General features: G+C 28.6%; 1 long non-coding RNA gene across 3 annotated transcripts in view; it reads right to left on the bottom strand.

Moving 5' to 3' along the window:
• Positions 1 to 12,873, bottom strand: part of LOC136969545 (uncharacterized) — a 99,463-nt gene that overhangs the window by 62,233 nt on the left and 24,357 nt on the right. Inside the window, exon 1 of one of the 3 annotated variants that reach the window (XR_010879839.1) lies at positions 4,455 to 4,473. The exons of the other annotated variants lie outside the window; for them this stretch is intronic. This is a non-coding gene — a long non-coding RNA (uncharacterized lncRNA). Of the gene's footprint in view, positions 1 to 4,454; positions 4,474 to 12,873 lie in introns of those variants that run through there. 3 annotated transcript variants of the gene reach the window in all.

Raw genomic sequence — 12,873 nt, 5'->3', positions numbered from 1 at the left:
TGATCTAGATGACAGTCTGGTTTGCATATTATGTTGGTTGAATACGTGCTTTTGATATTTACCAACAAAGTTTGTCAAGTGTCATAAGACTCACTTCATTAAAAAAATTGTGTTAGGGTATTGTCTTAATATAATTTCACTAAATTTTCATTAAAATCTCTCATATTTTGAATGCTTTTTTTTTAATAATCATTGGTCTCTTTTTATGATGTAATGATTTTGAATTCATGGAGTGAATAGAAACAGAACAAAAATGGCTGTTTCTATTCATCTCATGCAACTTTTTTCATATCAGTGATTTAAAATTTGAAGGGCCTAGGCTTCAAAGTAGCTAAACAGGTGAAAAAGATATTTGGTTTTGACTTTTGAATAAAATCTCCTCTCTTTGCTAATCAGAAACTACACCAGTATAATAAGTCCTAATAGTAAACACGGTCCAAGTAGACAATATATACATAGAAATGTAAAACAGTAAGAATTAAGGTTTATTTGTATGTTTTCATATTAATCTTGACTTGTCTCAGTGAGGACACTGCTCTTAAACTTTGTGACTTCTGTAGTAAAGGTGTACAGAAAGAAAAAACAGACTGTATGATGCTAAAGTCTATCACATTGAAGATGGTGGATATATGATGCTCTTCTCTTCCACAGACCACCACAAATGATAAGCTTTTCAGGGATGTGTGAGGAATCTTACTTCATGTCTTACTTCACTGTTGTTAGGAAACTCTGCCCCCATTACCAGCTCTCCATACTTCAAAAATGTAAGCTTTCCTGATGACTTCAGTGACTTGAGTATTTTTAAGAGGTCTTTCATTTTTATTTATTTAATCAGTTTTACAGATTACACAAATGACTTATTGACTACACACAAATGACTATACACATTGACTATACACAAATGACTTCTTTTTATAAAAAATTCTTTCTTTCTGTAAAATTATGTAATGGACACAATATAAGGCCTAAGTACCTAATAGATATTGTTTGCAAAAAAAAAAGCATTTCCTCTAATTACAAAATACAAACAAACACAACTTTTAAGTTACTGTTTCTTTTCACCCCAAGAGTAAAGGTGAAAAGAAACATCAAGAGAAGAAAAGAACAAAGAACTTGATACCTCATATATCACCTAATGAAGTTGTTAATGAAGATAAGACTGATTTAAGACAACTTACAAGATCACATCATTAATATTATGGATTGTATAATCATTTAAACAGAGAGATGTTTCTGTTCACCTGAAATTACAACACTGAGTCATCACATAATATTATCAAATTTAACTTTCATGATTCCATCCAACTAAAAAAAGGCATCATACTATCCAAGAAGTAACTTTCATAAGTATTTAATATAAAAATACAAATGTTTTAGAGTTTACCAGCTACTCAACTTTAGGGAATACCTGCATTTATATCTCACAACTTAGTTTTTCTAGTTTGTAAAATCTATAGAGTATAACTTTATTTTCTAAATTATTAGAAAATAAAAATTATAGAGAACAAATTTAAATTAATAGATTGTTTTATGGTAGCATAGCTGTTTCCAAAATAGTGAAAGCAAAAGATCATTTCAAAAATGAAAAATTGTTTACAGACTATATATGAATCTAAAAGGTCCACAAATATGCATTCATAGGTATATGTGTATGTCTGGCTATATATAAACACTAGGTTTTCTGAAATATTTGAAAGAGTGGATTAAGTAATGTTCAGAACCATAACAGATCAATAAAATATGATAACTTTACATGCCAAATACTATTAAGAAAAGGTAAGCCACACAACTGTATCAGCATTATGGAAAAAGATTTAACTCACAAGTACTTTTAACAGTATATAACTGTCCTCTTCAGGCAATATCTTTCATAGAGAACAGAACATTTAAATTCAAGAAATAGAACACGAACAGTAACTAACATTTTTTCAAATACAGTGGGTGATCGGTTAATGAACAAATTAGATAATGAACACTTTTGTGAAAGATTTTTATGTTCAGATAACAGACAACTCACAGAACAAACACAACAAGAAGTGACGTAAAATAACAAATACTGATTGGTCTTCCCTTGTCTTCAGGCAACAATTTGAAACTTTTCTGAGTGTGGGAGATGTCGACATTGATGCTCAACCCGATATATACTGATCAGATAGTATTCCTCCAAACTTTGAAACTCTCCCTTGTAATTCCAGCCTTTTATTTTTCTGACAGAAACAATTCTTTTATAGTATTTGCAAGACTGTTGGGCAGGTATTTGTTAAGTTTTGCGTCGGTTTTTATTTTCGAAAGGCGAGAGTATAAGAGCAAAGGTAGAAAGTGGGCAGAAGATGTCTGATGTTGCTGGGCAGTATGGCTTGAACAGGTCTACAGTAGGGTGCAGTTCAATCTTATCTAAGAAAGATACAGTATAATCAAGAAGACTCAAGCAGCTAAAGGAGTAACAAAAATTACATCTGAGAAATAAAGAACATTGAAGAGCTCATAATGGAACCTGAAACTGATCTGACGACAGAAGAACGCCAAGAACTCTTGAATGAAGAACACCAAGAAACTCGGTATATGTTTTCTTCTGAAAAAAGAGGATTAATGCCGATATCTGCTATTAAAGATTTTTTGAAGAAGAGGGAGGATGTCAGAACAGTGGTTTAGAATGGCATCCAAACCAGGTTGAGGTTAATAGGCTTGGGGATCTCTACAATTACAATGCTATTAATTACTTCTGAAAAATCCCAAAGAGAGAAAAGCAATCGACATTAGACAGATTCTTTAACCCCCACAAACAGAAAAAACATGACTAATAAAAATGCAAGACTGTGTATATATGTATTTTATTATTACATATAAATAAACATAGTAAGAAAGTATATATTTTTTATTTTTTGGGGTCTCCAGAATGAATTAATCAAATTCCCAGGAAAACTTATGGTAAATCGATAATCAGTTAATGAACAATTCAGATAGCAAACAAAGTCTTGGAATGGATTATGTTCGTTAACTGATCACCCACTAGTTTCTCCATGCATATGTGCAAAAACTCAGAATTTATGTTAAAAAAGTTTTAATGGAAAAACTTTAGTACTTTTAGGATTTAATATACACATTACAAGTAAGATTACCAATATTTGTCATTATTAAAGTATCCACAGCTTAAACAATAAAGTAGAGTTATGCAACTAGTGTGCCACAGTATACTGGTGTGCTGCTAGATGCTAGGTGTGCCTCAACACAATGCCTGCCTCAAAGAGGAGAAAAGCACAGAGTTGATGGAGGACACATAAATATGATAAATACATGTTGATTCAAAAGAAACAATAATTTAACATTATGCCTATTACATGTTTATTGCCACTGACATTTATGACAGAAGGAATTCTAACAAGCTTCAAACTTTTTCACCTTTGCAGCCATATTTCACAGAATCTGTGAATATGTAACTTTGGCAAGTCACATGTCACAGTCACCATCTATTTTTGTGAACTAGATGATGTCTCTGTTAAATGCACCTATAATCACAGATTCAAGACTCCAATCAGGTGCTTTTCATGCTAGGACTGTGATATACTTCATCCAGAGTGGTTTCTGGGTTGTTGAAAAATAAAATTGAATTAAGAAATAAGAAACTTGATTACAAACTAATTTCAAATAATTTTATATTAGTACAAGTAAATTAGTGTATTTTGGTATGTACAGGACATTGTAATTCCTATGTTTTTTTTATATTTTTTTACTTGTACACAGAATTCTGTAAAGTACCTAGGTGTGCTGTGCATGAGAAACGTTGTGAAGCACTGGTATAAAGTATAAATCATATTTATAACTACTCTGTTCCAATATAACTTATCTATTAAAATATCTGTCTTATAAAATGTCTATCGAAATTAATTTCAACAAATATATTACAACACTTATCTGCAAACAATTAAAGATTATCTCAAATTTCATTTTTATATTATAATCTTTTTAAAAGTAATTCATTTCATATAAAAACATTTTTATTTACTTTCAATGTAAAACAAATGCTTTCATTTAAGAAATAATGAATATTTGAGAGCAATTAAATCATTTATTTTTTGCATATTTCAAAATAATTTAGTTTTATTTTAGACAACTTTAGATATCTAAAAGAATTAATTCTTTATCCTAAAACTCTTTTGAGCAATGCTCAATATACAGTAAAAACACAGTTTCAAGAACATTTAAACCTAAAACTCTTATTTCATTAATGATTTTATTTCAATACCTGTCTATTTTTTAATTTATGAAATTTTTAAAATAAAAATTTTGATAATTAACATTCAACAGATGATAACTTATTAATTCTAATAATACAATAAGCTTATTTTTTATCTTGAAATATAGTAAGCACGTTGATACAATTTGAAGAAAATTAACTTTTAGCAAGCATTATCATAATACTATGAAAATTTACTGATACAAAGAATTATACTCACATTATTAGCAATTAAATTCTTATAATTTGAGTGAAATTCTTTACATCTGAACTGAATAAATCTTACATTTTTATCATATAAAATACCATAACTATTTTGACAATCTTTTGTCTTCTTCAGGTTCCAAAATTTAAATTACAAAAATTTGAAAAACAATTTCAAAATCAATACTCCAAAACATGCAAATTTTAAAAAGTTACCTGTTAGGATATGCTGTATTATGCAAAACTTTTCAAAGTAAATTTACATAAAACTCATTGGGAATTCTTTGTACCAGTACAATACTCATTAAAAAAAAATAAAAACTAATATAAAATAAATTATACACAATAAATTATCTAAAAACATAGGTGTAAAATGTTTTATATTAAAACTCATTTTTATTTCTTATATTTTATTAATTCTTATATTAATATGTTGTACACAAAAACTTTCCATTAAATCTTATGTAAATTTATTTTTAAAAGTTTTGCATAATACAACATTACGAATCAACAACCAGCATAACAATCTGCTTTTAAAACTTCAATGTTTCAAAATGAACATTTTGAAAATTATTTTTAATTTTCACAATACAAATTTTAAATACTATAAACACACCTTATTGATATCCAGCAATGAGTTTAATATATTAAAAATGTTTTTGACCTTTTCATAGGACTTCCTCAGTTAGAAAACATCTGTATGTTTCCTATCAATACGGTGTTTATAGTATCTCATTCTCTCCCATTCAATTTTTATGGATATTATTAGCTACAAATTATAGAACTTAGAAAAACAAAATGCAGTCAAAAATATTTGTTTCATACAATAAAAAAAAATTATACCATAATTTCATGCATATAACCCACAGGCTTTTTGTGTTTAAAAGACAATTTGAAAGTGGGTGTGGGTTATACAATGAAACAGGTTATATACCACCAATTTTAAATTGCAATTGCAAACTCATCAAGCAGTTCTCATTTGTTTAAAGCCACTAAGAGTGTTTTTAGAAAACATGAAAAATCCTTTGTGCATCATAAACATATTCATCTGCCATTGCAATTTTTCTGAAAACCACCAAATATGCATCTCATTTCAGATCTGGTTCATTTTTGTATGCCAATTCATACTTTAATTATTATTATTAGACCATCCTACTTGAAAGATGATAGATTTCCAGTTAATTTCCCCCCTCTATATATGTCATCATTTCAGAAGACTCTTTAGAAACTGAATGTAATGTTTATGTGTTAACTTTTCCCTTTATAACAATTAAAAAAAAAAAATTTTGATGATTAAAATAAATATATACATTTAAAATGATAATCCTAACATGACTGTACAATTTTTTCCTTGTTTTTATATACAACAGCATTGCATTCTGCCATATTGCAAACTAAACTAATGCTTGAGATGGTACCTTCTAAACTGCATATAGGTATGTGTCATGTTTTCAAATGGCTGCTCTAGAGGCATGAAGCACAGTCAAGCCCATTTATAACATGCCATGGCTGTAAACACCTGCTTATAACATGCAGTTAAAGTTTTTGGAAATTTTATTCTATTGAATTATAATCATTTCTACCTTGATCATAACTATATCTGGCTCAATGAGTAGGTGATGAAGCAACTGCTTCAAGATGCAAACTGAGAGGGACAGTAAAATAAGCAATCAAAAATGTTCAAAAGGAGGAAAAAAGAAATAAAAATAAGCCAGATACAATGAAGTCTATAAATGTACTTAAATTGTTTATAAACAGTTTTAATTATTGATAATGTCCTCTTTTTGAATACAGTTTTAATCTGTTTTTGATAATTTTAAATTATTATTTCTGAATTATAATAAATCCAGCAAACTTTTTGGTATTGTTCCAATATTTTATTTTCTTATTCTGGTTTTGCCAGATTAACAGAAAGAAAGACAACTATTAATCAGGATCAGACAAGCAAATAAAATTTAGGGACTCAATTGGTGTAGCATTTTACAAAAATTGGTAATAATTCTAGTGATGTTTTATAATTGACAATTAGTCAGTAAATATTTATAACTATTTTGTTATAAATGTCCTCCATTGTACAAAGTACTGCAATCTCCTTCTTTTCTGTACAAGAAAGTTGGCAACCCTAATTTCACCTCAGGTACAAGTTACTTGTTGGTAACTTGCACTGGTACTGGTTATCACATATTGTACTTAAAACATACTTTTAGTTATAATGTATACTTTTTGGCTCTCTCTACATTAAAAATTCTAGTTAGAGCATAAAGCAGTGGAATAACTAAGATTTTGCTCTGGAGATGATCTGGAAGTGGATCTAAAAAGCACAATCAGAATAAAGAAAAATTAAGTGTCCCTTACCCCTCATTGCCGACAAATGAGCATCTCTATACTCGCCAGACAAATGCTCTAATAGGAAACTTCAAAAATAAATTTGATATCCAAACTATGATCTTTCTTCTAGAACAATCCAGTCATGTATGTAAGTGATTGATAATAAAGTATTCATTTTTTTATTATAATAACAAATGAAATAATTGATTGATATTGAATTATTCACTCATAAAATGTAATTTTAGATTTATTGTTTAAGAAAATTTTTTTTTAGTTTAAATTTTATTCCTAAACTTTCTGAGGAGGGATCCAACACCCACATCACCTCATAAGTATACCACAGCCATACAGGATATAGCATAGCATACTATTATAGGCTTCACCCTAAGTTTTTAAATTAGTATTATTGTAAGGCAGTGTTTTACAACTTTTTTCTAACAATGGCACTTCTAATTTGATAATTTTTCTTGTGGCATTCCTACTTCTCTACAGACTTTAATTAATATGTATTATAAATACATATACAATTATTTTAAATTGTATGTAGTATTTTCAATAAAATGATTACAAAAGTATTAAATAATTTATAATTTTAATTATATATAAATATATAATAAATTTAATAATATATGTAAAAAGCATGCTCATTGCTATTTTGCAGAATCCCTGAAGTGTCATTGCAACACCCTGGCTGAAAAATCATTGCTGTAGGGGTTAGAAACGTTCAAAGTGATTATGTCATTTGTTCCATTTGCCAAAGCGATTATCCATGTTTTACTGGAGGGGATCCGAGTTGATTCTGACATGCCATTATACCAATGTGAGGAAATTAAAAGGTTTGGACCCAATAATAAGCTGAGAAAACCCTCAGAAATTATCTGATTGATCAAGAAGGTTGAAAAGAAGAGTTAAGCAGTCTTGCTGTGATATCATCAAAAAGAAAGACATTTTAAGACACTATAAAACAAAAGGCATGAAAAATTCTAAACAGATGTAATTTTCCAACATCCATTTGGAATTTTTCATATTGTGTGCTGATGTTGAGAATGAACTTCCTAGATGGTTGAAAGTAATGTCCAATTAGTAAGAGGCCCATTGCTTCTCAACAAGGTTTGTGATATCACTCAGCAGATTCATGATTACATCTTTAAGGTAAGTGCTAGGTAACTGAATCATTTTAAAAAAACAATATGATATTATGTGTAGAAGAAGAAGGTGGAGTAGATCCCAAAATAATTAAATTTAATAAGAGATGGCACCTAGCACCTATCTATAGTGTTAAATTACTCAGTATTTAATTATTAATAGTAACAGTAATGTAGCTCAGTTTAATCCAGCAACTGTTTGGCTATACTATAATTATTACGCTTTATATATCTTTATATATCCCAAAATAATAGATAATATCATTTTAAAGCACCTATTGAACTTGTAGCATACAAAGATTGTGTACAGTTTAGATAAAACTGTATTTTTACTAGTATTCTAACACATGTACTATATTGAACACCTTCAAAATAAAAAAATGTACAGATGAAAAATTGAGTAAAGAGAGTATAATGATAATGCTATATTGCAATATGAATGGAAGTGACAAAAAAAAAATTCCTCTTATTATTGGCAAGAGTGAAAGGCCATATGCTTTAAGAATATAAAATACTAACCCATCGAGTATCAAGCCAATTTCAAAGCACAGATGGCTGGTGAAATTTACAAAGACCAATTAATATTTTGAAATAGGGAACTGCAAAACCAGCAAAGAAAAATTGCTTTGTTGGTTGACAACTATCCAGCACATAAGCTACTTGACTGCAGTTGTCAAACATCAAAATTTGTTTCTTGCCATCAAACTGCACCTAAGATTACAACCTTTGGACTAGAGTTGTAGAAATTAATTATTAATTTGCTAAACATTAATTGTACTAATCAGCACTCCCACCAATTAATCATCAAGTGATAATTAATTTGCCAATAATTAGAGTAATTGGTAAATAATCATTCTATTTGAAAAACATAATTTAATAATTTTTAATTTAAAAAGTAATACACATTAAAAAATGACAGCTTTATTAGTAATTATAATTTAGGATAATCATGGCAACATATCCAGTTTTGTTAGAAATCACTAACTTTTTGTATCTACATTTTCAATCTGAATTCTTATTAGACTGCAATTTTCAAAAATTGTAGACTTATAAATTCCCACTGTCATTTGCCTGTCTGTCATTCCTTAATCTTGAGAACAGAGTTAGATAAGTGAAAGATGAGATCAGATATGAAACCTTAAGGGCAGGAGACCCAGATTAACTATACATAAACTTCCAATACAAACTATAAGTCATGTTATTTTGATTCAAAACCTTTTCCTTGAAAAGTGTTAGATAGATGACCAGTATTACTCTATTGTTAAAAGGAAAGTATAATGTACAGGGACAAGCTGCTACTAATTTGAAATGGAGAGCATATATTTTAAATTGAATTAATTAAAAATATGATTAAAAATTGCAGCCCAGCATTGTGATGATGTCACAATAAATAACTGCTGGTTCAAAATTAAAATATTCTATTACAGTACTAATTAATTTTTATTAATTAATATAGTATATATATATATGAATTTTTTTAAGGACTAAGTTTCAGTTCCATTCATAACTAATTATCACAACTGACTGATAAATTTTCAACACCATCTGCCTGTTTTTGAAAAAATTTTAAAAATTTTTAAATAAGTAGATTATTACATTGCAAATTATTTCATATTATTTGTTAACTACATTGTACTTGAATGTCTGATGTGTGGAAGTAATTGTGATAAAAGTCAATTAATTTATTAATTAATAATAAAAAACAACCACCAGAAATATTAAAGTCATTGCACCTATTTGCTCAGAATGGCATCAATATAAAATTGCCAAGAAAGGATATAACCCATGATTTACATTAATAAAGATAACAAAAATAAAGATAGCAAAATGTTATCCTGAATTAATGTCAAGAAACAGACAGAAATAGTGTAATCAAAATTGTTACAATAAACTATGTTATTAGAAAATTATTATAGTATGTTGTTTAGATGAAATTGTCCAGTGTTTAGTTTGACATTTCAATTGGATACCAGACAAGACCCATGGATCCAGACAGTTGGCAACCCTAGCTATTATGAATAGGTTAGATTAGTTATATTGGTCTCCTGAGAATAGGAGACAACTTCCAGAGGCATTACAAGGACAGAGGAAGAGAGAGTGCCTAGTGCCCAAGCATTTTTAATTAAAAATCCCATTTAGTCAAGAACTTAGTTGTTATTTAGGTGCCAATTGCATGAATTTTAAGTCAACTACATAGCCAATTATGCTGTTCTCCTCAGCACCTTATGTATCAGGCAAGCAGGCCCACAAGGATGCAATGTGGACAAGATGCTAAATAAAAGAGATTCTGATCATTTATTATGTAAATATAAAAATATGCTAATTCCATACAATGCACCAAACTAAAACTAGCACTGTGAAAACAAAAAATTTACAAATGTTTTCGTTTATATAGAAATAGACATCATCAGGTATACTAATTCCTTTTGCATTACAGTAGCATAATCATGTTGTGCACCTGCTAGTATACTGAATAAACTAATAGAAATCGTGGGGTTCTTATTGATCAATGAAGACAAAAAAATAATAATACAATCAAAGCCTTTCTCTCCTTTGTATATAAATTAAATCTCTGACTAATAAATTTTATAGTAGTAACCCAAGGATGATTTATGTAATTCATTTTTCAATATTTTCATACAACTTTAAACCATAAATAAATAATAAAATAAATGTTTATATATTTACTTGGGAAATATTAAGTAAAACTAAAAAAGGATAAATATATAAAATTTTTTTTTAAATTGAAATTTTATAAGCTATTTAAAAAATACTTGACAGCAATTAGCTAACAATTAATCAAATGATTAAATGATTATACAATCCAATTAACTGTTTATTGTTAATTGGCTAACTTGATAATTGTCCCATCCTTTGGACAAAGGTATTATCCAGAACTTAAGATATTTTTTATCACAAACATCTAATGCAGCAGTTTGTAAACAAGACGGAAATGCAACCATTGCATTGTTTGATGGCGTATAAGAAGTGTTTACGCATGGATTCAACTTTCTTAAACTGCAATTCACTAGTTCAAGTTTATTCCTATATCAGAAAATAGACTGACTGTAATTATCTTAGAATCAGAAATATCACCATCATATGACTGAGTTATGAGATTTACAGAACTCTGAAAGTATAACATAACTTTCCAAATCAAAGTAGAGGAATTTCTTACAACAGATGCTTATGTTGAAACAAATAAAGCCTCCACATTAACCAGTGTTCAAAAGTTACACCTATCAGTGAAACAAAAACAAAACCAATGAAGGGGAAGAAGAGGAACAAATTGCAGATGATTCTCCATCTTCAACAGCTGAAGCAATGGAAAATTATTCATATGTTAGAAAGATATTTTATGAGTAAAGGAGAGTTACAAAATGAACATTTGAGAGAAATAATTTGCAAACAGAATTTTAATAAAGTGCATACTAATGTAACAGATTCTTTTATCAAAAAGAAATATTAAAATGCAATGTTGTAGAGTTTCATATTTAGTACAATAATTAGTTAATACATTTAGTTAGTTGTGTACAGTACTATTTTTTTCCTTTTATATAATACTGTATTAAAAGCTTATTAACATAGACTGATTATAATGCAATGGCTGTAATGGTCTCAGTATAACAAAAAGAAAATAATTATACATCTTCTAACATATACCTAACATACCCTATTCTAATTTCCTGAAAGGACGTGCAATAAGCATGTTCAATTGTATATAGTGGTTACACAGTTCTAGGAAATTCCTGTGTGATATATACAGGGTTCCTACTCAAATTTCTGTTTTAATTTCCATGACTTTTCCTGACTTCCACTGACCAACTTCGTACAAATTCCCTGATCCTCACATCCCTTATAGCAGGGATGGGCCGCATGCGGCCCGCAGTAATATTTTTTGCGGCCCGCGTAGCATAAAATATGAATAAATATATCAATTTCTCAGTTTAATGAGATATTCACCAAAAATTCAAACGTTATTTTCTACAACTTATATTTGTGAATAGTTTTTTCGCAATGAATTTAGTAAAAATTAAAACAAGAAACCAACTAACAGACACATGGAAACTAATTTAAAACTAGCGGTGACTAATATTTGGCTAAATATTTCCGATATATTACGTTTAGAATATTTACGTTAAGTATACCTATGCTAATTTATAATTATATATGAATAAAGAATTGTGATTTACCGACAGTTCCCCCCTTTTTTCTCTTGTGTGCGGCCCGCATCAATTCAAAAGTTTTGAAATGCAACCCTTACTTAGAAAAAGGTTACCCATCCCTGCCTTATAGTATGGCACACTGACATAATAAAACAGCATTTGATTTACTATGCACATATGTTTTGCTTCTCCAACATTTTAATTAATTATTTTTTCTAATTAACAGTTATATATTTTTTTTATAATTGCTGAATTATTAAAATTAAAAATAACATGTATTATTGAAATTCTGTTATTAATCCACAACCATAAATCTACATGGCTTTGAAAAAAAGAAAAAAATCAATTATTTTTTATTATTCATTAACAAATTCTATATAATCCATGTACAAAAGTATATATTTATTAAATTTATCTCTTAATAAATTTCCTGAACTTTATAAAATATTAATAAACTGGAAAAAAATCAGAAATTGTTTTGTTATGCAATCAAAATTATTAAAATGAAAAATGATAAATAATATTTAAACTATTTATCATTTTGTGTATTTTGTAAATTTTTGGAAAAATTTTGTGTAAGCTTGGGAGAAATTTTGGGTCCTGAAAATATTCTGCACCTCTTTTCATAAGTTGTATTGCACCATATTACTTCTTGCTGCTCACAGAAGACTACACTTAGTCAAGTATACTGTCAGCAAAAAATCAACAAGGCAGCCAAGGAAGCAAATTCTCTGACTTTATGACAATTTTTAACATATTCCCTGACATATTCCATGACTTTTTCTGAAAACTAATG

The sequence above is a fragment of the Centruroides vittatus genome, unplaced genomic scaffold, assembly GCF_030686945.1.
Source record: "Centruroides vittatus isolate TY-2023 unplaced genomic scaffold, ASM3068694v2 contig_18, whole genome shotgun sequence".
In the NCBI taxonomy this organism is placed as follows: Eukaryota; Metazoa; Arthropoda; class Arachnida; order Scorpiones; family Buthidae; genus Centruroides; species Centruroides vittatus.
The sequence above is the reverse complement of the archived record's forward strand: the minus strand, read 5'-3'. Positions and strand labels throughout refer to the sequence as shown.